Source organism: Saccopteryx leptura, chromosome 2 (assembly GCF_036850995.1).
Source record: "Saccopteryx leptura isolate mSacLep1 chromosome 2, mSacLep1_pri_phased_curated, whole genome shotgun sequence".
Taxonomy (NCBI): Eukaryota; Metazoa; Chordata; class Mammalia; order Chiroptera; family Emballonuridae; genus Saccopteryx; species Saccopteryx leptura.
Window position 1 is genome coordinate 17,873,366 of NC_089504.1, and position 25,753 is coordinate 17,899,118.

Consider the following 25,753-nt stretch of genomic DNA (forward strand, 5'->3'; position numbering starts at 1 on the left):
TAGAGATGCATCCTATAAATCAGCATTTTAGGTGAATAGACCCTGAGCAGCTCTGTAATCACTAGACCCATTTTTGAAAAATGAATAAAATCTAAAAAAAAAACTAGACCCATTTTTCTCTGCTTATCTGAACCTTTCTTAAATTTATTTGACCATAGAACACCCTAGTTCCTATTACTGTCTTATGAATACAGGGTTCTTTGGAATACGTTTTCTGAAAAATGCACGTCACTGGTACTGCCCTGTACCTTGTGGCGTATTTTAGAATAAGAATCTGTTGAGGTATAAGGACGACCCAGCCAGAATTTTTATTTGTCCTCAGTTGTCTTGTTCCTTCAGTTAGAGTAGTAAATTTTAGATCAAGATACCAGGAAAATGGCCTTGAATTAATTCCTGCTTCATTTTGCCTTTGGCCAAGCGAAGTTGCCTAATCCTCCCCACCCTGGCAGCCGGGTGGACCTGAACGTCAGGCCCAGGCTGGGCAGGCCCCCCTCCCCCAGTGACCTGCTCACTTATTTACAAATGGATTACACTCCTCTGGGTTGTAAACTGAGTGTCCTGTTGGTTGAAACCATTAAATATATGGGCATGAAAGTTCACTGCAATCTTCTGGTCTGGTAGTAGACTCTCCGGTTTGCATGTTTGTTTGTTTATTTGTTTCCTCTGGATTGCAGTTACACAGCGAGCACAGGGCTTTGGAACCTAAATCATGGCGCCACTGTAGACTTCAGAAAGCTGGACATGGCCCTGGTGGGTTGGCTCAGCGGTAGAGCATTGGCCTGGCGTGCGGGGGACCCGGGTTCGATTCCCGGCCAGGGCACACAGGAGAAGCGCCCATTTGCTTCTCCACCCCCGTCCCCCCTCCTTCCTCTGTCTCTCTCTCTTCCCCTCCCGCAGCCGAGGCTCCATTGGAGTAAAGATGGCCCGGGCGCTGGGGATGGCTCCTTGGCCTCTGCCCCAGGCGCTAGAGTGGCTCTGGTCGCGGCAGAGCATCGCCCCCTAGTGGGCAGAGTGTGGCCCCTGGTGGGCGTGCCGGGTGGATCCCGGTCGGGCGCATGCGGGAGTCTGTCTGACTGTCTCTCCCCGTTTCCAGCTTCAGAAAAAAAAAAAAAAAAAAAGAAAAGAAAAGAAAGCTGGACATGTGGCGCCCAGGTTTCTGGGACTTCACTGCCCCTTAGCACACACGCCCTGGTCATCTGGTGCTGAGGGCTCTGCTCAAGAGGGGTGTGTTCAAGTGCCCCTTTTGTTCCTTCTTAGCAATTCACACCTTCTCCGTCCTCGAGAGCCTACTTCGCTCTTTGTGTGGTTAGAGGCACAGTCCTCTCGCTTTTTGGTTCTGACCTATTTCTTATTTCTAGAAGCACGTCGGTATGTCTGTAGAAAGGACGGAGAGTGGAATGTAGCAGAAAAAGGAATTGCACTGGATGAAGCGGAGGCCTTACTCACTGACCGTGTGACTCTGAGCAAATCGGTCACCTCTCTGCACCACGATTTGCTCACGTGTACAGTGGCTCTGGTGAGAGGCCGTGCACGCGGGGGTGCTGTGAGAACACCAGGAGTGCCCAGCGTACAGTGTGCCCAGCGCAGCGGCGACGCTTGCATAATGGGGGCCGCCTCCCAGAGCATTGGTAATGGCAAATAAGACGCTGAACCGGGAAGTGTGCCTGTCACTGTTGAGAGCCATCTCTGTGCGGGCTATCAATATAATGTATGTATGTAGTTATTGCTGAAGTGTCTCACTCCATACACCCACCTTTCCTTGGAGCCTCTTAGTCATTATAGAGAATGCTTACCAGCTGTCAGCTCCTGTAATGACTTTGGAGTAATGTTGCGTGTGCCTTTACTCCTGGACCTCACCTCCATTATAATGTCTATATTTTCTACTCCAAAGCCCTCTTCTGAATGCCGGGTCACTCTGTGTCAGGTAACACCCACAACTGAAGCAGGAAAATATCCTTCAGGGTGGAGTTTGGTGGTAGACTAGTAAGCTCTGGTTAAGTTCATAATAATTAACTGCATCTCTGACTCTGGTTAGTTACTGTGCATTTCATTTTCCCCAAGAGTCACAGGGAACATGCATGTATCGAGCAGAGATTATTTGTCTGCCTTGTGTGCAGGTGTTCACACGTATTCCCATTTAAAACTCATAACAAACAAGCACATGGGTGTTGGTGTCCCCATTTGACAGACAATGAAAGCTGAGCTCAGAGAAATTAGGTAACTTGGTCTAAGTTGGCAGTGGCAGGATTTGAACCCAAGTCTGTATAATTTCAATACTCAGGTAGTATGTACATCACCCTCATCACCCTTGGAAAATAGAGATGGCTCAGGACAGATTCATTCACTTCACTGGTCAGAGAAGGAGATGGCAGGAAAATCTGGGTGCACCTGTCTTACTCTTTCACAAATGAGGGCAGAGTGGTGTTTCTTCCGTATTTAATTGCTTATTCTGCTTAACGATTTATCCTCAAACTTAACTTCTGCTCTTGGGTTGGTCCATTTCTATTTCTACAGAATGAAAGGATCAAGCAGTCCTTACTGCATGGAGATAATGGAATTCTAGGGAACAAGTGTGGAACAGCATGTTTGAAGTTATTTGGTTGGTTGGTTGAACAAATACTGTCTAAATAGGTGGCCAAGTTCAAGACTTAGTAGGAGTTAGAGGGCTGAGTTCTATTTAAGAAACTGAGACATGATATATCTGTCGTACTCTGGTTTCTATTTTCTGTGCCTTACTGATGTGATATCTGCAGATCCTTTGAAAAGTCACCCAGACTCTAGTGGAATAGTAGCCATACTGGAGAAAGAATTAGTACACATGTGCTTAGTCTTGATTGTAATACCTGTGGGCTGTGCATCTTTGGGTGAATTTCACAATGACCCTGAAATCCACAGGGGAAATGGGAATATGAAGATAAGAGAAGAGAAAGGAAAAATTGCAGACGGAGGACGCTATGATGGAGGGAGCGAGAATAAAAAGATGGTGTAGAGCCCTGGCTGGTTGGCTCAGCGGTAGAGCGTCGGCCTGGTGTGCAGGAGTCCCGGGTTCGATTCCCAGCCAGGGCACACAGGAGAAGCGCCCATCTGCTTCTCTACCCCTCCCCCTCTCCTTCCTCTCTGTCTCTCTCTTCCCCTCCTGCAGCCAGGGCTCCATTGGAGCAAAGTTGGCCCGGGCGCTAAGGAAGGCTCCATGGCCTCTGCCTCAGGCACTAGAATGGCTCTGGTTGCAACAGAGCGACGCCCCAGATGGGCAGAGCATTGCCCCCTGGTGGGCATGCTGGGTGGATCCTGGTCGGGCGCATGCGGGAGTCTGTCTGACTGCCTCCCCATTTCCAGCTTTGGAAAAATGAAAAAAAAAAAAAGAGAGAGAGAGAGAGATGGTGTGGAAAGAGAAGGAAGTTAAGCGGGTAGACTAAGAGAGCATGCCTGTTATCTTGGAATAATCTTTTCTCTTGTTTTTCACATGGCTGCCTTCTCATCTGTTACCTCCTCCAGTTTAAATGCCACCTCCTCAGAGAAGCCCTCCCTGACCACTGGGTCTGAAAGGAATCCTGACCTCAGTTATTCTCTCACTGCATCTTGTTCATTTCCTCTATGACACTTACCACCAATGGTAACTGTGTGTTACGGGTTTGTTTCGTTTCAATTTGGGGGGTAAGGACAGACTGCCTGGGTTTGAAAACAGCTCTGTTACTTCCCAGCTGTGGACCTCAGGCAAGTTCCTAGTCACAGTTTCCTCATCTGTCACCCATGGGTTTTGTGAAGGTACATGGAGAGCTTCTGAAAACAGCTGTGTTCTTTTCAACTGATTGATTCTAGAAGGAGAGGGAGGGAGAGGGACAGAGAGAGAGAGAAACATGGATTTGTTGTTCCACTTATTTATTTAGTTTTATTTATTTATTTTTTGTGGCAGAGACAGAGAGAGTCAGAGAGAGGAACAGATAGGGACAGACAGCAGACAGGAAGGGAGAGAGATGAGAAGCATCAATTCTTTGTTGCGGCTCCTTAGTTGTTCGTTGATTGCTTTCTCATATGTGCCTTGATTCAGGGGCTATAGCAGAGCGAGCAACCCCTTACTCAACCAGTGACCTGGGGCTCAAGCCAGCGACCTTGAGCTTCAAGTTGGTGAGCCCACGCTCAAGCCGGATGAACCCGTGCTCAAGCTGGTGAGCTCGCACTCAAGCCGGCAACCTCGGGGTTTTGAATCTGGGTCCTCCGTGTCCCAGTCCAATGCTCTATCCACTGCGCCACTGCCTGGTCAGACTGTTCCGCCTATTTTTGCACACTCATTGGATCAAACCCACAACCTTGGTGTATTGGGACTACACTCTAATCAACTGAGCTACCTGGCCAGACCATCAGCTGTGGTTTTGATTCCTATTCATTTGTCTCTGCCCTTTCCACATTGTAAATCCATAAGGGCTAGGATGCTGTATATTTTCCACTGAACATCCATTACCTAGTGCCTGTCTCACATATTTTAGGTACTCAACAAATATTGTTTGCATGCAAAAAAAAAAGAATGTACACAAAAAATAAGACAATACAAACAAAAATACAGAGTGACCAGCAAGACCAAGTTTTCAGACTGGAGGATTCAATACATTAAAGGGTTGGGTCCGGGCATTCACCTCCTGCGGAGAACACAGCTCCAAGGAACAACATGGGGGTGGCCCCCTTTTAATAGGATGGCCCCTCCCACTGCGACCCTGGCTGTGACAGGATCCCGGGTCTCCTGGTGCAGCTACAATCTGTCGCTGCCCCGGGGAGAAAAGTTTCCCCTACTCTCCCTCAGGTTGCATGTGTGAGTGTTGTTATCTGTATTCTAGGGGGAGAAAAAAAAATCCAAACAGAAAACACAACTAAGTTATGTTTGGATGAAAAATGCATTGGGCCCCTAGGAAAAATGAGCGACGGGAGGGCCGTGCGCGCATTAGTATGGGCAGGATTCCTGCGCCAGGCTGTTCCTCCCCTGCTCGCCTCTTGCCTCACTCCTTTCATTACTCTTAGGTCTCGAGTTGAAACCCATGTTTATGTTTTCCTCTTTCCTTAGCTTGGGGCTCAGAGATGAAGACATGAAAACAAAATGAATCATGAAGAAGTTGGGTGGGGGGAGAGTCGCATGAAGGGAACATAGCTTCCTATGCAGGGCGATGGGCTGTCAGTGGTTCTGCGTCACCCTGCAGGGCGTGTACACTCAAGTCATCACTGCCACCCGGACACTGCTGTCTGCCAGAGCCCGGATGCTTTCCCTAGATGTCTGCAGTCCTGAGAGTGAACACAGCCCTTTTCCTCTTGGGACTGCCAGAGTCCTGGGGATGAATGAAGCTGGGGCCCAGGGGTCTCTGGGGTCCTGTGCTTGCGGCTTAGAGTTGGTCCACCCTGCCTGTGTTTGCATCAGCCTTGATGCATGGCGTCCTAGCTCCCCAACTTGCTTGCCTGGAGACAGGATGGGGACTAGCTGCCGCTGCCCCCTGCTCCCCTGGTGACAAGTCTCATGAGGACCCTTAGACTGTTAGAGTTTCGGAGATGTGTGCCTGTGGGGGAGGAAGGGTGGAGGAGGAAAGGGAAGGCACAGGTGTGCTCCTAGTAGGGAGAGCTCCCTGGGTCCTCCGTTCTAAGGTCCTTTAGGGCGGAGAGCTGCCAGGAGAGCAGTGGGCAGCGGCAGCTTGTCCTCACCCTGTCTCCAAGGCTCCTTTCTCTCCGACGCCCAGTGTAGGCTCCTGTCTTTCCCATACGGTTTCTAGAGAGCTGAAGCAGCCCACCCAGGCTCTCTCCTGTTGCTCCCTTAGTCACTGTCCCCAGTGTTATTAAGCTGACTCCCAAAGTCACCTGCACTCCTGTTGTGAAATCTTTTCTGCATGAAGTCAGAACCCACACACCAGTAGGCAGACCAAAAGGGCCATGTCCCCTGTCTGGTGACATTTCTTTTTTTTTTTTTTAATTAACTAATTTTTTTTTTTTTTTTTTACAGAGACAGAAAGTCAGAGTGAGGGATAGACAGGGACAGACAGAGAGGAATGGAGAGATGAGAAGCATCAATCATTAGTTTTTCGTTGCGCATTGCGACACCTTAGTTGTTCATTGATTGCTTTCTCATATGTGCCTTGACCTTGGCCTTCAGACTGAGTAACCCCTTGCTTGAGCCAGCGACCTTGGGTCCAAGTTGGTGAGCTTTTGCTCAAGCCAGATGAGCCCGCGCTCAAGCTGGCGACCTCGGAGTCTCAAACCTGGGTCCTGAGCATCCCAGTCCGACGCTCTATCCACTGTGCCACCGCCTGGTCAGGCTGACATTTCCATCTATAAACAGGTGGACATCATAGGATCTAGTTCATAGGGTGATTCGTGAGGATGCAGCGACATTCTTCATGTGAAGCTGGGTGCCCAAGTCTTAGTGCTGCACAAACACCATCTGTTGTTACCACTTTACAGTGACATTATGACAGTTCAGTGGATGATTTCCATGAGTCTCTCCCAGGGAGAAGCAAGTTCAGGCACTGGGGTGAGCCGAGAAAGCTTCTCGGTTGAGTTATTTTCAAACTGATTTTTCAGGGTGAGTGGGCTGTATGTACATGAACCTGGGGTGAGAGTGAGTGTAGCGCTAACAAAGGAGACTAGCGAAGTGACAGAGAGGCCCTGGGGATACCACGTGACGTCTGCAGAGTTTAAAAACCTTCACGGGGTGAATTGTCAGGTGTACCTGTCTGCGTCCTTAAGGTTTGCATTGAGACTGTGACTAGGAACAACAGTGTGGTAGGCTGCCTAATGCTTCCCAGCCCTGGAATTTGTGAGTGTTTCCTTATTTGGAGGAGAGGTCTTTGCAGATGAAATTAAAGTTAAAGATTGTGAGATGGGGAGATTATCCTGGATTATCCCGGCGGGCCCTCAAGGGAAGCGCAAGCATCAGGAAAAGAGGGAGGCAGGAGAATGGACGCTTAGACAGGAGGGAAGAAGGCGGTGTGATCACAGAGGCAGAGAGTGAGGCAACCATAAGCCAAGGAATGCCAGTAAGCCCCCGGAGCTGGGGGAGTCAAGGACAGTCTGTCCACTGAACCCCCAGAGGGAGTGTGGCGCCCCTGACACCTTGAGTTTGGCCCAGTGAGACTGATGTGGATGTTTTGGTCTCCAGAAATGTGAGAGATTCAATTTCTGTTGTGTTTTTTTTTTTAAGCTTTTACTTATTTATTTTTATTGATTGATTTTTTAAAAGAGAGACAGAGAGAGGAAGGGCGAGAGAGAGAGAACACAAGGGAGAGGGAGAGAGAGGAAAGCACTTATTTGTTGTTCCACTGAGTTGTGCATTCATTGGCCGCTTTTTTTTTTTTTTTTTTTTTGACACAGAGAGGGGCAGATAAGGACAGACAGATAGGAAGGGAGAGAGATGAGAAGCATCAATTTTTCATTGCGACACCTTAATTGTTCATTAATTGCTTTCTCATCTGTGCCTTGACAGAAGACTACAGCAGACCGAGTGACCCCTTGCTCAAGCCAGCGATCCCGAGCTCAAGCTGGTGAGCTTTGCTCAAACCAGATGAGCCTGCATTAAAGCTAACACCCTCGGGGTTTCAAACCTGGGTTCTCCGTGTCCCAGTCTGACGCTCTATTTACTGTGCCAGGTTGTTAGCCGCTTCTTGTATGTGCCCTGACCAGGGACCAAACCCACAGCCTTGGTAATTCAGCGTTCTAACCCAGTGAGCTAACTTGCCAGGGAAATTTCTGTTGGTTGAAGCCCCAGAGGTGTTTTTTTTGCTTGTTTTTGTTGTTGTTGTTGTTGTTTTTAATTTTAGTGAGAGGAAGGGAGGCAGAGACAAGACTTTGGCATGAGCCCCAACCGCGATCCACTAGGCAAGCCCACTAGGGGGTGATGCTCTGCCCATCTGGGGCTGTTGCTCTGTTGCTCAGCAAATGAGCCGTTCTTTGTTTTTTGGGGTTTTTTTTAGCACTTGAGACAGAGACCATGGTTCCATCCTCAGTGCCCAAAGCCAACTTGCTCAAACCAATCAAGCCATGGCCATAGAAGGGAAAGAGAGAGAGAGAGAGAGAGAGAGAGAGAGAGAAGGGGAGAGGGAGAGGGAGAGGGAGAGGGAGAGGGAGAGGGAGAGGGAGAGGGAGAGGGAGAGGGAGAGGGAGAGGGAGAGGGAGGAGTGAAGGAGCAGATAGTCACTTCTCCTGTGTGGCCTGACTGGGATTCACACCTGGGACTTCCCCAGGCCCAGCCGATGGTCTACCACTGAGCCAACCTGCCAGGGCCGAAGCCCCAGAGTTTGTGGTACTTTGTTGAAGCAATCAGAGAAGACAAGTGCAGATAATAATGACAACTGCATGAATGTCCAGCCCAGCCCAGGGAGAGCCCCTTAGTAGACACTCTGTCTGTGTGTGGATGTAACGACAGTGGGCAGGCTTCCTATTGGTTGCCTCTTATTTCTCGAAGCCTAGCCTCGCTCATTGGCTCTCCCTGCCTTGGTTTTTCTGTGGTGAAGGCAAAAGAGCAGCCATGCTCTGTAGCCATGGTGACCAGAATCCAGCTTTGGAGGCCGAAGTCAGGAAAGACCTGTCCAACCAACCGAACACATGAAGTTCCCATGTCACGTCTCTTCTGTGGTCTCGCAGAATGTGTTTGAACAGGACCTCAATGTCACTGAGACCATAATTTTTCTGTTTCCCACGACAACCTGGTGCTCTCCAGAGGAGGAGCTGCTGAAAGTGGACAGTGGCATGGGTGTGATGGGTTTCTGGCCCTGTGCCCATTTCATACCCACTCTCATTGGTTATGCAAATTTATAACTCTGCACAGAGCCATGTTTAAAGAAATGATTCTGTTCTAAAAGCACAGTTTGGAAACTGCTAACTGGCATATCAAGCTCATCTGTAGGTCAGGAAACAGGGACCCAGTCAGGGGAATCAAATGACCAAATATGCCTAGTTAGTTAGTGGCAGCAGGAGTTAAAAGAGGTCTCTAGGGCCCTGGCCGTTTGGCTCAGTGGTAGAGCGTCGGCCTGGCGTGCAGGAGTCCCGGGTTCGATTCCCGGCCAGGGCACACAGGAGAAGCACCCATCTGCTTCTCCACCCCTCCCCCCCTCCTTCCTCTCTGTCTCTCTCTTCCCCTCCTGCAGCCGAGGCTCCATTGGAGCAAAGATGGCCCGGGCACTGGGGATGGCTCTATGGCCTCTGCCTCAGGCACTAGAATGGCTCTGGTTGCAACAGAGCGACGCCCCAGATGGGCAGAGCATCACCCCCTGGTGGGCATGCCGGGTGGATCCCGGTCGGGTGCATGCGGGAGTCTGTCTGACTGCCTCCCCGTTTCCAGCTTCAGAAAAATACAAAAAAAAAAAAAAAAAGAGGTCTGTGGACACCTCTTCCTGGCACTGAAAGCCCAGTTCTAAGCCACCAGCTGACATGTGAGGGAGGGTGGTTCAGAGGTAGGACTCACTTTGAGAAATGCCAACTCCCTGATAGCTAGTCTTTCCCAAGATCTCTACACTCCCCACAGGCTTTTCCCCACCCTTGCCACATAACATCGAATTGTCCCGCCGAGCACGTACCATTTTTCTTTCATTTTTCACTCAAGAAAACCGAGGGTTAGGCAGAGCTCAGTGACTTGGCAACAGTCAAGCCGCTGGAGGTGGCAGAGTCTGAGACTCAAACTCCTGACCATCTGGCACTTTAGCTCAGATGCCCTTTTATCTTGGAACCTGGCTGTCACTGTCACAGAATGCCAAAGCCATTGTGGCGGTGGCCCGTCCGGGGACCTGTGTCCAGTTAACAACAGGTAATGAATAGCCGCATGCCGCTCTGTGATATGTGACAGGGAACGGAGATGCAAAGTATTTATTACCTCTTCATCTATGGGGAGAGGGGGTGGGTGACCGAGCCCCCGTCGGGCCATCCGTGAGGAAATAGCCGTGGCTGCCGCCGCAGACTTGGGTCCACACTTCACTCTGAGTCAAACAGCTCATATATTCTTGTTTCCCTCCATGAAGGATGCACTCAAGCAATTGAAAACAGCTCTGGGACAATCTTGTTCCATTAGGTCTAATGGAATTGGGTGTTTGTGGCACACAGGATATGCTGCTGTTTTGCAGAAGCAAGGTGAGGTTTCCCATCACCCTGAGGATGGATAGGATGTGAAATGAACTCAGGGCACTCTCGCTTCATCACCACGGAGCTAGCAGGTCGCGTTAGGCGATTTGGGAGCCAAATGCATTCTCCATCTCTGCTTCGTAGCCTCCTTTTCCTTGCATTTCTCTCGTTGCTAATAAGTTGGGTGGCAAGAGGCCCGTGTACAAAGGCCCCCCCGTGAAAGAATTCATCGTGCTGTTTAAGGAAACGTCACTGCTGATTGGAATGTCAGGACCCCGCTCTGATCGTGGCATGGTCTTTCTCCTGATTGTTTGCTACTGGACCGTTGTTCTGCTTTGTTTTATTTCTCTCTCCTTGTCTTCCCCTTTCTGTTTTCTTAACCCCCTGCTCCGAGGAACAGGAAAGTTTCTGCCTCCAGCGCGGAGGCTGTGTCTGCCTCTGTCTCTCACCATCTGTCTGTGTTTCTTCGTCTCTTGTGTGTGAAAATGTTTTGGCAGATCATTCCTGTCTCCGGGAATAAAGTGCCCGTGACAGAGCGAAACGCAGCGGCCAGAGAGGAAACTGTTTGATTCATGAGCACTGGCTCTCTCCGGGGTCCATTTCTATCTAGCCGGACTGTTTTCTTCTTTCTTTCTGTCCTCGCTGTCATTGAGTTGTTTCCTCCTCAGAGCATGACATGAGATTTTCTTGCTCAAGGACTTTAAGAGACACAGAGTGTTCCATCTCATGCCATGTGAGAGCAACAGTGGTTCCCAGAGGTCATCCTCTCTCTCTCTCTCTCTTCACTCCAACCTCAATCAAGGATCATCTTGGGTCTCTAGAGAAGCCAGCATCATAATGCCAGGCCTCCTCTGGAGATCTCCCCCTGGTTGCCATGGGCAACAGGCTGTGCAAAGGCCCTGAGGTGTTATCTAGCTGTGGTCCAGCCTGTGTATGTTGCCTGATGGGTAGTCTGAGGCCCAGAGAGGTCAAGGTCACATGTAATGGCTGCCCAAGGTCACACATACTAGCTGGTTGAGGTGGGCCTTGCTTTCCCTTCCCACCTCATCGTGTAGACATAAAGGGTTGTGGGTGCCTTGTAGAAACAGTAACACCATGCCCTTTAAGGCAGTTTACAGCTATATAGCACCTCCCTGCCCGTGAACTCATCTGACCAGGGTGGCAGTGACTCTGTGAGACAGACAAAGACTATCATTAACGTCTCCTTTCTGCAGAGATAGGAAGTGAGGAGAGCTGTCCCCAGTGACTAACACACCCAAGACGGGGCAGACCAGACTCCTGCTCTGTGGGCTGGGACCCTTTGCTTCTGCTGCGGCTGTTGTGGCTTCAGTTCCCACACAGGGTTTAGCGTGATAGAGACTGGTAACCATGCACCAATCAACTGATTCTTTCAAGGGTGAGGAAGACATTTTTCAGGGTGTTCAGGCACATTTTCTTCTCTAGCCATTCTTCCTAATATCTGCTTACCCAGGGCTAACTCCCCTTCTCTCCATTTCACTTGCCCTTGCCATGGAGAGTGTGGGCAGGGGAGGGTGGTATGATGTCTCAGGAGGGTAGTCATTTGTACTTACTGTCCCGGGAACAAAGTCCAAAAATTCTACTCTGGGCTCTGCATCTCAGTAATATGCTATAGCATCAGCTGGGGTCTTCTCTCTCTTAAAAAAAATAATAATTGTTGGCTTTAGAAAATATTTCCAGACTTAACAGATCAGTGCATTAAAGTCTGTAAATATTTGATCAGTATGTGGTCCTCAGAGAGGCTCTTGACAGAATAGCTGAGTGGGTATATGTACCTCTCTCTTCCTTTCTCCTTCTTCATTCACCTTCCTCCCCCACTCACCCCAAACATTTGGGTAATCTATTTACTAATGAACTCAGTATTAATGTATCCATTTTTCTCTGTTAGTGTCAGACTTCATTAGGAAACAAGGGAAGCCTGACATTAATTGTATGAAAAATGGGTCTCAGGGAAGCTGTTGGTTCTTGCTTCTTAATACAGAAAAAGTTTCTCCAGATAAAAAGCATGATGTTTCTCTGCTGGTCCGGCGATGACGTTGGTGACGTGGCAGCAGCAGACTGAGTGTGTGTGTGACTCAGCGGACCTTCCGGAGTGGGAGACGGTCCCCTTGCCTCCTCCTCCTGCCTGGAGAGTACACGGACCCTAGGCACCCTGCGGGTCTCAGCTCCGGAGTCGTGTGGCGTGCGGAAGGGGCGCACACTGTGGCGTCAGCCTCCTTGAAGATCCTATCCAGACCCTCAAAAGTTCTGTGACCCGGAACAAATTCATTTCCCTTCTCTGAACCTCAGTTTCCTCATACCCAATTGTTAAGGGACAAAAGAAGCTTTTACGACATCCTAGCCAGGAGCCAGGGCTGCCTGAATCCTGCCATGACCAGTATCGCCTCTCCTCCTGAAGGACCCGAGATCACCTGGAGGGACCCTCGCAGAGCTTGGGGTAAGGCTGGGCTGAAGGCGGCAGGGTGAGCAGCAGCCCCAGCGGAGTCTGCCCGTCTTCAGCGCCATCTCCCGGCTGGGCCAGATCGGTCGGGCTAGCGGTCTGGCTGTCCTCTGGGTAGCTGCGGGAACTCACAAGGTTAATGAGAGGGAGCCGTCAAAGCCGGGTGATTGAATTTACCAACCTGTGTGCGCAGGGTCAGGGGACCTAGAAAAAGGGGTTCCTGTGGGCAGCTGGGTTCTTCAGTTTTGTGTCCTGTTATACAAAGTGAAGGTGATCCGATCGTTTCCGTCGGTCTCACCGTGCCGCTTGAGAGCTGACCCTCAGTAGATTATTGGAAGGGATGGGAGAGAGCAGAAGCTCTTTCCCCTATAGTTATCTCATGTGGTTAATTCATCTTACTGTTAAAAGTAAGTAAAAGGATGAACAGAGAACGTATAGTGCAGTATGCCAAGCAAAGCACATAGTGGTTGTGCAGCAAAGAGAGCACGCGTCTGCCGGGAGGTCCGCCCAGATTGTCCCCTCTCCTTTCTCTGGGCTGACACCAGTGCACGTGTCACTTTCTACTGTGTCTCTGAGTGTGTTGTGGGGATCATCTGTTTCCTCCAATTAGTTACTAAACCCCTTAAGGCAAGGATCCTATCTTATATGTGCCCAGCACCTGCCAGGCATGCTGAGAGAGTTTTTGGAAAGGTTTACAGACGGTTGGATGGATGGACACGTAGATAAATGGATAGGAGCTGTGGAGTTGAGTGCTTCTATGCTTACAGAAGAGAGGTCCTAGTCGCAGATCTAAAAAGAAATAGAGGCTCAGTGGGCATGTGTTATTTGGGGAATTACAAGGTTGGGGAGACACGCCTGTTAAGGTCATGTTGAACATGGAAATGGCTCGGGATATTAGATATTCTAAAGGGTAATTTGAGTAGAAAACAGTTTTTTTTAAAAAGGAATCAAATATTACATAGATGACTAGAAGCCTCGCTTTTCCATTTTCTAATCCTCCAATTCTCTCCAGGTGGTCTGTGAAGATGAGAAGATAATTAGGAAGCATTACACATTGGGAAATGGTGATAGATAGATAGATAGATAGATAGATAGATAGATAGATAGATGATAGATAGAAGATACATCTTCATTGGGTTCCTTGTTTATTTTTTCATATGAGTAAGAACAGAATTAGATTCAAATAAATGCATGGAATATGGATTTTTGATAACACTTCAGCTGCATGAGGGAAGATGAGCCAACTTATTATATTCATTAGGTTGGCTGCCCAAGTTCATGAGCACCTGCTCAGCCAACTGCTGACCACCCCTGTGCCTCGGATGTTAGGTTAGCTGTTTGGCTCCTGCTTCGCCCTTTGACTGTGAGCTCACTCTGTGTCTCACACGGTCTTATCACTCAAAACAGAGCCTCCACTTGTTGGATATTGGCAGAGAGGGTCCCTACCTTTTTTTCCCTTGTACTGTCTCATATCTGTATCATCAAAGGAAAAATTGCATGTCCTGGAGTTGTGTACAGACTACATTCATAAGTCGTTTCACCTCTAGAAAGTAACTGTCTCTCTCTCTCTCTCTCATCCTCAGTATCTTCATCTGAAAATGGGGGCACTGCTTAGTTCAGGGGTTGTTAAGAGACTTGAATGAAATAATTCTTGCAGACTACTGAATCTAGTGCCAGGCAAGGTCAGGCACATGGTTGTGGGCAACATATGGTTCATGATAGGGAAATGAAAATGACCTTTCTTTACATTGCTCTCTGTTCAGAGTGCTCAGAGAATGTTCTGGTGGGCCTAATGTGCAGGAGGTTTTATCTCAGGAACCCAGAAGTCAAGATCATTGCCCTGCAACTAGATAATTTTAATTTCTTGACTAAGCCGTTGAACTTATGGCTGCCTTCCCCCTATTGGCCTCTACGGACCCATACATGCGATTGGAATGACCTATTTCATGGTAATTGGTTGTGGCCAACAGGGGTGCGCCCAGGGAATATGTTGATTTCTTGGATCCCCCACATTAAATGTGATTTGCATATATGCATTTTTAAAACCTATTTTCATTAATTAGATATTAGCATTACTTATTCTTACTCGTGTGTTTATTTATTTATATTGCTCCTCTTTCCAAAAATAATGTTAGATGGCTTATTTATTTTATTTATGCAAACTGTGACAGCTAGCAGCTACATCGCTAAGGGGAGAAATGGAAGATGTCTACTTTTAGATATGTATCTAATGGTGTTTTGCAAGTCTCTTTAAATTCACCCTTTGTGGCAAAACTTTTCACAATGGCCAAGGCTTGCCGATGAGGGAGAATGACATGACGTGGCCCCTAGCCAGTCACAGACACTTATGGACCTGAACTTCTAAGTGGAGAACAGAGGTGTGGGATGGGGGACATCTGGAAAGTGGGACGAGTAATGGGCCAGGTGTTTTAGTGCCGGAGGAATCAGACGTCCTAGACGAGGTCAGGAATATCGTGGAAAGCCTAGGCTGGCCAGAGCCTGGTTGGCAGTGAGTTAGTGGAGCTGGTATGGTGCTTGCAAAACACTCTGCACAAAGCAGCACAGAATAAATAGGAAATAATATTATTACTCCCAGGGATCTGGAGACTGAGAAGGGTTCCCCCTAGGACAGGAGGAGGTAAGGACCAGGGAAAATCTCTTCTTTGGCCCCGTGGGGAAGCAGAGAGGCAGGTGCTGACTGGCCCTGTGGGGAAGCAGAGAGGCAGGTGCCGACTGGCCCCGTGGGGAAGCAGAGAGGCAGGTGCTGACTGGCCCTGTGGGGAAGCAGAGAGGCAGGTGCCGACTGGCTGGGTTCCAGGGCCCCGAGGCCCTGACTTCCCCTTTTCACCTTTTGAAGAACTTTCTTTAATTCTTCTGAGATCTCCCCAGCTGAGTGTCAAGGAAACAAAGAGCAAATTAAACTAGGCAGGATGAGGGGTGGAGGTTAATTTGTATAAAACATGAGTGACAGCTCACAAATGGATTATTCTCCATGCAGTCTCTTGGGAGCATGTGTGTGTGTGTGTGTGCACGCGCGCGCGCACACACACACACACACACACACTCACCGGCCAGGTATGTATCTTCTTCAAACTCTTCCTACACCTCCATCTCCTCCCTGAGCCCTTGGTTAATGGACAGACTTAGAAAAGAGCAGAAAGGGCAGATTTCTGTGTACCTGGTGGTCTTTCTTTTTTTTTCTTTCTGGACCTCCTGCCTCTTTAAGCTGCCTACACTGGCTGCCAATTTGCTCAATGGAGCTGTCGTGTATTGTTAACATTGTCAGGATTTATGAGTATTGCTGTGTGCCTGGAATAATTTCTTTTCCTTTTCTTTCTGTTATGTTTCTGCCCAAAGAGCAGTATGGAGTGGGAATAGTGAGACTTCAGCTCGGGGTGCAGATGGCCGTGGGTTCTAGTCTTAGCCCTGACGCTGCCGTGCCGTGGGAGGATGGGCAGGTCCCTGTTCCTATCCTGCTCTGCGTTCTCTGCCTGTACTATCAGAGGGGATGGTTTTTAACGAGCCTGTGGCTCCCGGTTTTTATGACTATCAACTGAGAAGGTTGCTCATGCAGAGAAGAGCAAGACTGTGAGAAATTCTGTTCTTCATTTTGACCCTCAGTTTCTCCATCAGCAAAATAGTCATAGGGATCGAGTTAAAGGCCCCTCGCCGGTCTAATTGAATATGAAGGTTAGTAAGATGGCCTCCCTACAATCCGGGTGCGATGCCAGCTGTTGGCAATCAGAGTCAGTAGAGACCCACACCATTGCAAACACAGGATCTGTCTGTCCCAGGTCAGTCTGCCCCTATATTTTGTTAGCTTGGCTTTCCTCACTGGCAGGTGGGGGGGGGTAATATTGTGTTCAAGCCTAGTATCCTAGTACTTTCCCCCAACACTGGAACTTGAGGTAGAGAAGACAATTCAGAAAATCATGGCAGAAAATTTGGGAGATCATCATTGCCTCCGTTTTCTTTCGGGTACTTCCTGAGTGCCTCCTGTTTCAGTCACCACTCTCCATGCTAGGAACCCTGAGAGATCCAGCCAGAGACGTAAGGAGCCTTGAAAGGAACACAGTAAACAAGCCGATGATTCATAAGCATTGACATTTAAGAGGAGGGGAAGGGCGATGAAGAAAATAAAGCAGGGTAAGATGACAGAGTGCCCGGGAGTGCCGGGTGGGGGTTGCTATTTTAGGTAGTGTCGTCAGGAAAACTGGGCCAGCAAGTGGCCCTTGAACAGAGACTGGCAACATGAGAAAAATGAGCCATAGGGAGGTCTGGGGGGAAAAGAACATCTCAAGGAGAGGCAGTGGTGAGTGTAAAGCCACCAAAGTTGAGGCACGCCTGGTGTGGGAAAGAGATTTAACACGGAGGCCCCGGTGGTGGCCGGAGGTAGGTGAGGAAAGGGAGTCAGGTGGGGACAAGCAGAGTGAGCGCAGGGAGGGTGGGCGTCGGGCTGGCTCTGCTCACTGTCACTGTCCTCTCTGCTGCCGGAGGAAGCCCTGACATGCACTCCTCCTGGGATCTTTGCAGTATCTCCCAGGGTGAACAGTGCTGTCCCCACGTTGCACATAAAGGGAAGTCTCAAAGAAGGGACCGACTTAGCCTCGACTCAGAGGTGAATGGGTGGAAGCCGGAACTGGAAGCGGCCCTGTCTGACTCCCAGCGCACTGCTTCCCACCCAGCGACACTGCCACTCCGGCCAAAGCGCTGAGGAGGGACCATTTTCCTCATGGTAGCCGGTCCCTGGGGAGAGGAAGGACTGTGGGGAAGAAGTCTGTCTGGGGCAAGAGACAGCAAACGGTGCCCCTCCCCCACCTGTTTCACTGGAAGACAGCCATGCCTCTTTTATGGACTGTCTGCTGCTGCTCTCCCACCACAGTGGCCGAGTTCATTGCTAAGGAGACCATGTGGACTGCAAAGCCAAAGGTATTTGCCATCTGGCCCTTTCCAGAGAAGCCAGCCGACCTCTGCTTGTGAACCTGAGGTGGTGAGCAGAACCGAGTTCTCCGGCCTCGTCTCCGTGCGCCGGGCCATCCGTCTGCAGTAAGCGGCACGTGCGACTCAGAGAGGGCGGGAAGCTGGCCTCCTGTCTGGCACTGATAGCAGCTCAGCACTGTGACTCAAAGAGACCTCCCCCCCCCCCTCCTCTCCTAAGTTATCTTATGCTTAACCCGGGAGGGCTGGGCAAGATCAGGGCCTTCCAAATGATCTTAGCAGTATTTTCAATAAAGTCTTAGGTGGAAGCCCAGTATCTAAAATCGAACTTTAAAACGGCTCAGGCTGATGTAAGGTGGTGAACACAGAACACAACGTGCAGATGACGTGTTGGAGAGCTGTGCACCCGAAAGCTGGGCTGGTCCGACGCGTTTAATCAAAAACGAGATAAAACTGCTCTAATGAAACCTACTCAGCTCCCCGCGGTGGCCCTGAGCACCTTCAGGGTGTGGCTCTTGGAGAGCAGTTTGAGAACCATGAAATGAGACCCTTTCGGGGTCTGCTCCAGCTCTCACTCTCGGTGTGTGTAATGAACGCGGGCAGCGGCCTCGTCTGTGCAGATGTTGAGAGAATCAGTTTTCCTCTCTGTAAAATAAGTTCATCTTCGGGAAGAGGAAACATGGTTTTTCCTCTCTGGGGCAGAATTTCCTCACTTAGGAAGTGAGAACAGTTACCTGCACCTCACAGAACCATCGAGAACTGAACGAGGAGCCCATGCCAAGAGCCAGGTGACGAGGCGGAAGAAACAGGAGTTGGGAGCCTTCCAGACATGGGTTCAGGCAACACATCTTTGTTTAAAAAAACAAAAAAAACAGCTCTATTGAGTTGTAATTCACATACTGCATAATTCGCCCATTAAGAGTGTCTAATTCAATGGATTTCGCAGTATTTACGGCTATGTGCAACCATCACCGGTCAATCTTAAGCATTGTATCACCTCAAAAGGAAGCCCTATACCCTTTCGCTAACACCTCCCTGAGCAATCATAACCTGCTTTCTGGACGTTTAATGTTAGTGGAATCCTACACTGTGTAGTGTTTTGCACCTGGCTTCTTTCACGTATGTTTCCAAGGTTCGTGTGTGTTGTATTCTGTATCACTACTTCTTTCCTTTATAATACCATCCAATCTTCCTTCGGTGAGGTAGCCTGTTGGCTGTTGTAAAGAATGCTGTTATAAACACTTGTGGGTCAGTTTGTGTGTAGGCGGGCATCGGCTCTTGCCTGGGGCCAGTAGCTTCAGCTCTCTGAACCTCTTTCTTTCCCCATCTGCCCATCAGACTGAGCCTCCACACTCGTGGGCTGGTGGGCGAGGGTGGCGAGGGAACACATGGCAGCCCCTGCAGTCTGGAGGCTGACAGGGAGTAGATAGCTGATAAGTAGCTGTTTACTATTATTATGAGGCAAAGCAGCTTCTCACAGACAAAACAAGACAAAACAAAGAGTTCCTCTCTTCTCTTCTTCTCCTTTGGTGTTAATTCTAGAGACTCGTCGGTAGCAGGGAGCTGCTCCCCTATAATGAGTCTTACATTTCCAGCTTTTGAGGTTCTATCTGTTTCAGACAGAAGCCGAGGAGCCTGCCCAGTGAAGTCTGAAAGGAAATTAGCATCTTAGAATATGTGTGAAAATTAAATGGAGCATGAATGGAGGGCTGTTAAGGAGAGAGGGACTAGGAAGGCGGTAGAAAGAACATAATTATCTTTTCTCTTTCCAAATTTAAAAGGGCAAAGAGACCCTACGTGTTTTCTGCAGCGAAACCCAGACATTGAACTCACAGATCCAGGTTCCTCCCCCACTCCCTTGATTGGCTTTCGGTTCAATGTTCGGATGCGTTTCAGGAAGGGAAGGCATATCAGGAATGTGCTGGTAAGTACAATGTTTCACGTGTACCCACAATAAGCCATGTGCTTAGTGGACACTAGTCATTATTCATCAGGTCTTTATCAAGCATTTACTGTGTATAAGTTAATTTCTGCTAGTGTTGCTGGAGAGATAAGCCCGTGTGGACAGGCAGACACGGCCCTTCCTCCATGAGGGTACAGCTTATCTTATTTAATCATTCAGAGCCCCATTTCATGGATGAGAACACTGAGGCTCAGTCAATTTAAAAGCTTAAAGTTGTCTAGTAAATGGGAGAACCCTGTTGGACTTTGTGTCTGTCTCCAAAACCCTTGTTCTTCCTGTTAAACCACACTGTTTGGGGATAAACAAGGCATAGGAAATGTGACTCATGCTCTGGAGACACCTGTGGTCTCCACTATCTAATTCCTTCCCCCTGTGTTAGTATTGATTCAGCTACGAGTGACAGAAAATCTAGCGTGCCAGTGGCTTAGACAAGATAGATGCTTGTTTCTCTCGTAGGCATACCAGGCTGTAGGACACTGTGTCGGGGACTCAGGGTTCTTTTATCTTGTTGCTTTGCTGTGCCTATGTATTATACGTGGCCCGCATGCCCAAATTCACTTCTTAGACCAATGTGACTGTCCCAGCAAAATCCATTGTGCCTAGATTCTAGCCACGTGAAGGAGAAAAGTGTAGGACTGGGGTCCCCAAACTTTTTACACAGGGGGCCAGTTCACTGTCCCTCAGTCTGTTGGAGGGCCGGACTATAAAAAAAACTATGAACAAATCCCTATGCACACTGCACATATCTTATTTTAAAGCAAAAAAGCAAAATGGGAACAAATACAATATTTAAAATAAAGAACAAGTAAATTTAAATCAACAAACTGACCAGTATTTCAATGGGAACTGTGGGCCTGCTTTTGGCTAATGAGATGGTCAATGTGCTCCTCTCACTGACCACCAATGAAAGAGGTGCCCCTTCCGGAAGTGCGGTGGGAGCCGGATAAATGGCCTCAGGCGGCCGTAGTTTGGGGACCCCTGGTGTAGGAGAAGGGCATGTCTGCTGGCTTCAGGAATTTCCTGCAAGTTCAGCTAAGTTCTGCTTATATCCCTTTAGCCAGGACTCTGGTTTCTAGTCACAGTTAGCTCCAAGGGAAGGCAGAAGTGGCCCAACTAAACTTAGGAGGTCCTGGTACTACTGAAGGGAAGGCTGTGTTTGGTGGGGCAGGGTGGGGCATGGGCCCTCTCTGCTGTGCGCGCTCTCTCTTTCCTTTCTCCTTGTATTCAACGAGGCTGACACCGGGCAGAGGTAGACGGTGAGGAGTGGGCAAGGAAAGGCTTAGCTGGGCTGGAGGCAGGGTCTTGCACCAAAGGTCAAGCTGAGGAGTTGCAGTCAGGATGGGGGACGTGAGCTCTTGACCCCTTTATGCCCCCCTCTCTTCCATTCTGTTGCGCTGGACTCGCTGACCAGCCTTCAGGGAGCCTTGCGGGGACCCCTGTAGGGGGTTTTGGAGAGGGATGCGAGGTGAAGAGCTTCGCTCTGGGTTTTCGTTCATCCCTACCATGGGCTAAGCTTCGTCTCTGTGTCTCGGCTAGGCTCACTTCTGAGCACGTCAGCGGGGTTTGCCGAAGCCGCCGGCGGAGTGTGCAGAATGAGCCGGAGTTCCTTCCCTCCTCTAGGTCTCAGAACGTTTCCCTCTTGGGAACCGCCTGGAACGACCTCCTGGGAAAGTGTCATGGGAACAGCCAGGCTCACGTGGGTCGTCTCTCCCTCGGGGACATGATAGCCACATCAGCTGATCTCGTGCTGGCGGGGAAGCGGTAGGTACAGAGACCTGGGAAAGTGTCATGGGAACAGCCAGGCTCACGTGGGTCGTCTCTCCCTCGGGGACATGATAGCCACATCAGCTGACCTCGTGCTGGCGGGGAAGCGGTAGGTACAGAGACGCGAGTCCTCCAGTGGGTGCACAGCGGGTGAGAGCCAGGGCGGTGGAGGACAGAGACCTGGGCTTAAGTCCCTGTCCTGCCTGTGACTGGCGACCTTGGCGAAACCACCTAACCCCTCCGAGTCCCAGTTCTCTGCTGAGAAATAGGAAGGGTAACTTCGCGGGGAAGTTTGAGAATGAAAAGGGGCAGTGTGTTCGAAATGTCCGGCACAAGCTGCTAGGACAGCATGTGCTTAAAAATGATTGTCATGTCCACTATTATGTCTGCGCGGAGCCCGGTTCCTGGAACACCATAATCAATACATGGTAGCGGTCATCATTACAGGCTCCTGGCTTTCCTGGGCCTTGCATTTCTGGCCCCAACAGCAACAGGGCAGGCCACTGGGCACGGGGCTCTGAGAGCTCGCCTCTTGTGCCCGTGACTTTGGAGAAGGAAGTGAATGCCTACAGCCCCTCTCTTCCCCTGGGCACGGGGCTCTGAGAGCTCGCCTCTTGTGCCCCAGGACTTTGGAAAAGGAAGTGAATGCCCACAGCCCCTCTCTTCCCCTGCCCTCCAGGTTCCCCTCCACTGGGCACGGGGCTCTGAGAGCTCGCATCTTGTGCCCCTGACTTTGGAGAAGGAAGTGAATGCCCACAGCCCCTCTCTTCCCCTGGGCACGGGGCTCTGAGAGCTCGCCTCTTGTGCCCGTGACTTTGGAGAAGGAAGTGAATGCCCACAGCCCCTCTCTTCCCCTGGGCACGGGGCTCTGAGAGCTAGCCTCTTGTGCCCGTGACTTTGGAGAAGGAAGTGAATGCCCACAGCCCCTCTCTTCCCCTCCACTGGGCACGGGGCTCTGAGAGCTAGCATCTTTTGCCCCGGGACTTTGGAGAAGGAAGTGAATGCCCACAGCCCCTCTCTTCCCCTCCACTGGGCACGGGCCTCTGAGAGCTTGCATCTTTTGCCCCGGGACTTTGGAGAAGGAAGTGAATGCCCACAGCCCCTCTCTTCCCCTCCACTGGGCACGGGGCTCTGAGAGCTAGCCTCTTGTGCCCCGGGACTTTGGAGAAGGAAGTGAATGCCCACAGCCCCTCTCTTCCCCTCCACTGGGCACGGGGCTCTGAGAGCTAGCCTCTTGTGCCCCGGGACTTTGGAGAAGGAAGTGAATGCCCACAGCCCCTCTCTGCCCCTGCCCTCCAGGCTTCTCCTCCTTTGTCTTTTAGTTGATTGAAAACAGCAGGGTTTCTTCTCCCCCTTTCTTGGTGCTTCTCCTTCTTCCTGCCTTCCTTCAAAACCCAACCCTAATTCAGCCTGACCCACCAGTGACAGGGACCTTGAATGCATGTTGAGAAGTGAGGAACTAGAAGACAGGGAGTCGGACAAATTGACTGCTTAGTCTGAAGAAGGCAGGGCAGCGGCCTCTTGCTGAGAGCTGTGACAGTGGCTTGGTGTGTCTGCTTTCCTTTCTTTTTTTCTTTTTTTTTTTCATTTGCGCTTCTTTAGGGAGAGTCAGCTCCAATACCTCCTCTTCCTGTAAGTCTTACTAGCCGTCCTGTAGAAGTTCCAGTTCTATCCCTGATCCTGCACTGGGAGTCACCCTTCTCTGCTCCTCTAGATTGAGGTCACCTTCCTCTGCTCTTCCTGCCAGCGGTCCCCCATTCCTGATGCTTCGATAAGAGGTAAACCTTCTGTGGCCTTCTTACCAGAGGCCACCTTTCTCTGCTCCTACACCAGGAAGTCAAATTCCCTTCTCTGAATCCCAGTAAAATGCCAAACCTCTTCTATAGCATCCAGGCCTCCTGGGATGTTATCTAAGCCTTCAGTTTACTTTTCTTTCTCTTTCAGTCTCCAAGGGGCATCCCCTCTTGTCCTCTCCACAAGACTGCCCCTCTTGCCACTCCTCCCCGATGGTGGTAAGGATGTGCCATCCCTTTCTTCACAAAGCAACTCGTTGCTTACTTAGCTCAGCCACTTTGTGCCTCTCTAGCTGGGTCAACCTCCCGGCATGTGATGAGTGGCTGGACAAAGGCACCGAGCCTTAGCCTGATTGACCCTTCAGCCCCTTTCTCTGCCCATTTCCCCGGCATGAAAATGAGGCTGCGTAGCAGCTTCTGCTGTACACAGGGGTGGTGGAAGATGAATTCACAGTCATCGGGAAAGGGCTATTCCACCCTGTGCAGAATACCGAGAGAATATCGATGAACTCCGTCATTACAGTCATGCAAGTGGTGGGGGCCAGCAGTGGCTATTGAGCCTGCGGTCTTTCCAGGGGCAGGTCACGGTAGACAGGTGATTTTCAGAAGTTGTCAGAGATCCAGCTTTGTGGCTCTTGAGTGGCCCCAAAGCATCCTAAACCTGGCTCCCCCCCCCTTCCTTTTTTTTGGCACTATATTTTCACCTTTGGAGATTCTGCATATTCTGTACTATCTTTCTGCAAACCTATCACCCCATTTTATCATGCTTTCAATTTCATGTATGACCTCCGGGACATGGAACTGGCCCAAGCTCTTCAATCTTGCAGATGTGGAAACTGACCCCTCTCCCCAGGCTGGGGAAGGGAATTGTGCGGGGCTATATAACAATGACAAAGGCTCAAGACAGACCCGGAAGCCTGGTCTCAGAACCAGAGGTCTTTAATCCCACCGTGCATCTTCTCTCTCATCCACCCATCCCTCTGAGCTCTGTTGGAATTACTCAAGCCACTTACCGTTTGATCCCGGTCAGTCAGATGGAGCAGACAGACACTGAACACATAGTGTATGTGAAGCTCTGTGCTTGGCTCTAGAATGATTGATGGAAACCCTGCTCTCAGCGGGTGCTTGGGACCTACTTGGGGTGCGATGAAGGTATTGAATGACTGCATTATTCATCCTTTAACCCCAAGCTCTGAGCACACAGTGCCTGGAACATGGAAGTTGTTCAACGTGTTTTTATTGAAGGAGGATGAGTGAGCTCTTAGCAACCTCCCATGGGGCTTCTGCAGTTCACTTTCTACTGCCAGGTGAACCTTTCCCAAACACAACGCTGACAGAGTCACCTCCCCTGTTCCTCGCTCACAAACTTCTAGTAGCTTCCCCTTTTCTAACTAACACCAGGCACTTCGTTGTGTGGTGTGCTCAGCCTTGTCAGATGTGGGCTCAACCTTCCTCCCCTCTTGTTACCTTTTCTGAACATCCACTGTGGCTAAAAGGACCTCCGTATCCAAGCTGTATACACGCCCATGCCTTTCCATGTCAGGACCATGGCTAACATGCTCCTGCTGTCTGGAATCCATGCCCTCCTTCGTCTCCTTGTGGGGGTAGCTTATATCCACTGCCCCTGTCCACTGGTGGAATGTCGACCCTTCATATCCATCTTCAGTGTTACCACTCCACATGGACTCTACACTACTGTTCTTTGGCTTAGCCCAGTTTCCTGAAGATACTCTTTTTTGGCATTTGCAGAACTTTCTCACCCTTTACTCTAGTTTACGAGGTCCTTGAAGGGTTGGGAGAATGCCCATATCTCAAGTTTCAACACCCCCTTCCCCCATACAGAAGTGGGTACTTCACAATTATCTTACAGGTTTGGAAGCAATACTTGGTTCAGTCTCTTCTGTGTGAAGCCTTTTGTTTGCCTGTCCTCCCCCTCCACAGCCGCCACTGGAAGTGATCTTTCCCATTTCTTGCTGCAGAATTTCTTTGTGAAATGTGGTATTTCTACTTGCACTCATTGGTATTATCTCCAGGCCTGTTTTATTCCTGTGACCTGTGATCAGCCTTCGGGTTTTAGTATTGTAGAAGGTGGGAGGGTAGGAGCCACAGCTTGGTTGAGCCTTGGCTCCAGCTGTCGACTTGCTCTGTGACCTTGGACAAGTCCCCCTTAAACGACGGCCGCACATTCAGTTTCCACGTCTACGAAGAAGGTGCTGGACTAAAATTAGTGATCACAGACCGGCTGCCCACGGGCTACATCTGGCACGCACATACCATTTTACTTGGCTCGTAAAATGTTTTTTGTTGTTTTTCTTTTTTTTAAATGGAGAGGCTTCCAAAATGAATGAAAAAAAAAAAAAAAAAAAGAGGTATTTCACACAACAGCTGGATTCTCAGCTTCTCTGGAAAAAAATTTAAAGAGCTGCCAAAACTGGGCTTCCTTCCTGCGGTTGGTAGTGGTCTCTTCGGAAAGAGGTTTGAACCCCTGTCCCTCCCTCCTGGTAACCCCCAAGGGCCGAGTGCCCCTTGTTATGTGTCATCGCGCATGTGCTCCTGATCTTCTAATATCCATTCTACCCCACATTCGCTTAGCCACCTGCCCGGTGTCTGCAGGCTGGAGGTTGGATCTCCTGAATTAACAATGGGTAAGAGCCGCTTGAGCTCACCCTTAAAGGTGCAGTCTCACCCCCTTTCCCCACTCAGTTTCTCTCACGCCCCTTTTATTTTCTCTATTTCTTAAAAATCCCCAAATCCCAC

General features: G+C 49.8%; 1 protein-coding gene across 5 annotated transcripts in view; it reads left to right on the forward strand.

Moving 5' to 3' along the window:
* The window catches only part of ASTN2 (astrotactin 2), a 907,524-nt gene that overhangs the window by 65,194 nt on the left and 816,577 nt on the right, over window positions 1–25,753 (forward strand). Inside the window, exon 1 of one of the 5 annotated variants that reach the window (XM_066367323.1) lies at window positions 9,938–9,942. The exons of the other annotated variants lie outside the window; for them this stretch is intronic. The gene's annotated coding sequence lies outside the window, so the exon portion shown is untranslated. Of the gene's footprint in view, window positions 1–9,937; window positions 9,943–25,753 lie in introns of those variants that run through there. 5 annotated transcript variants of the gene reach the window in all.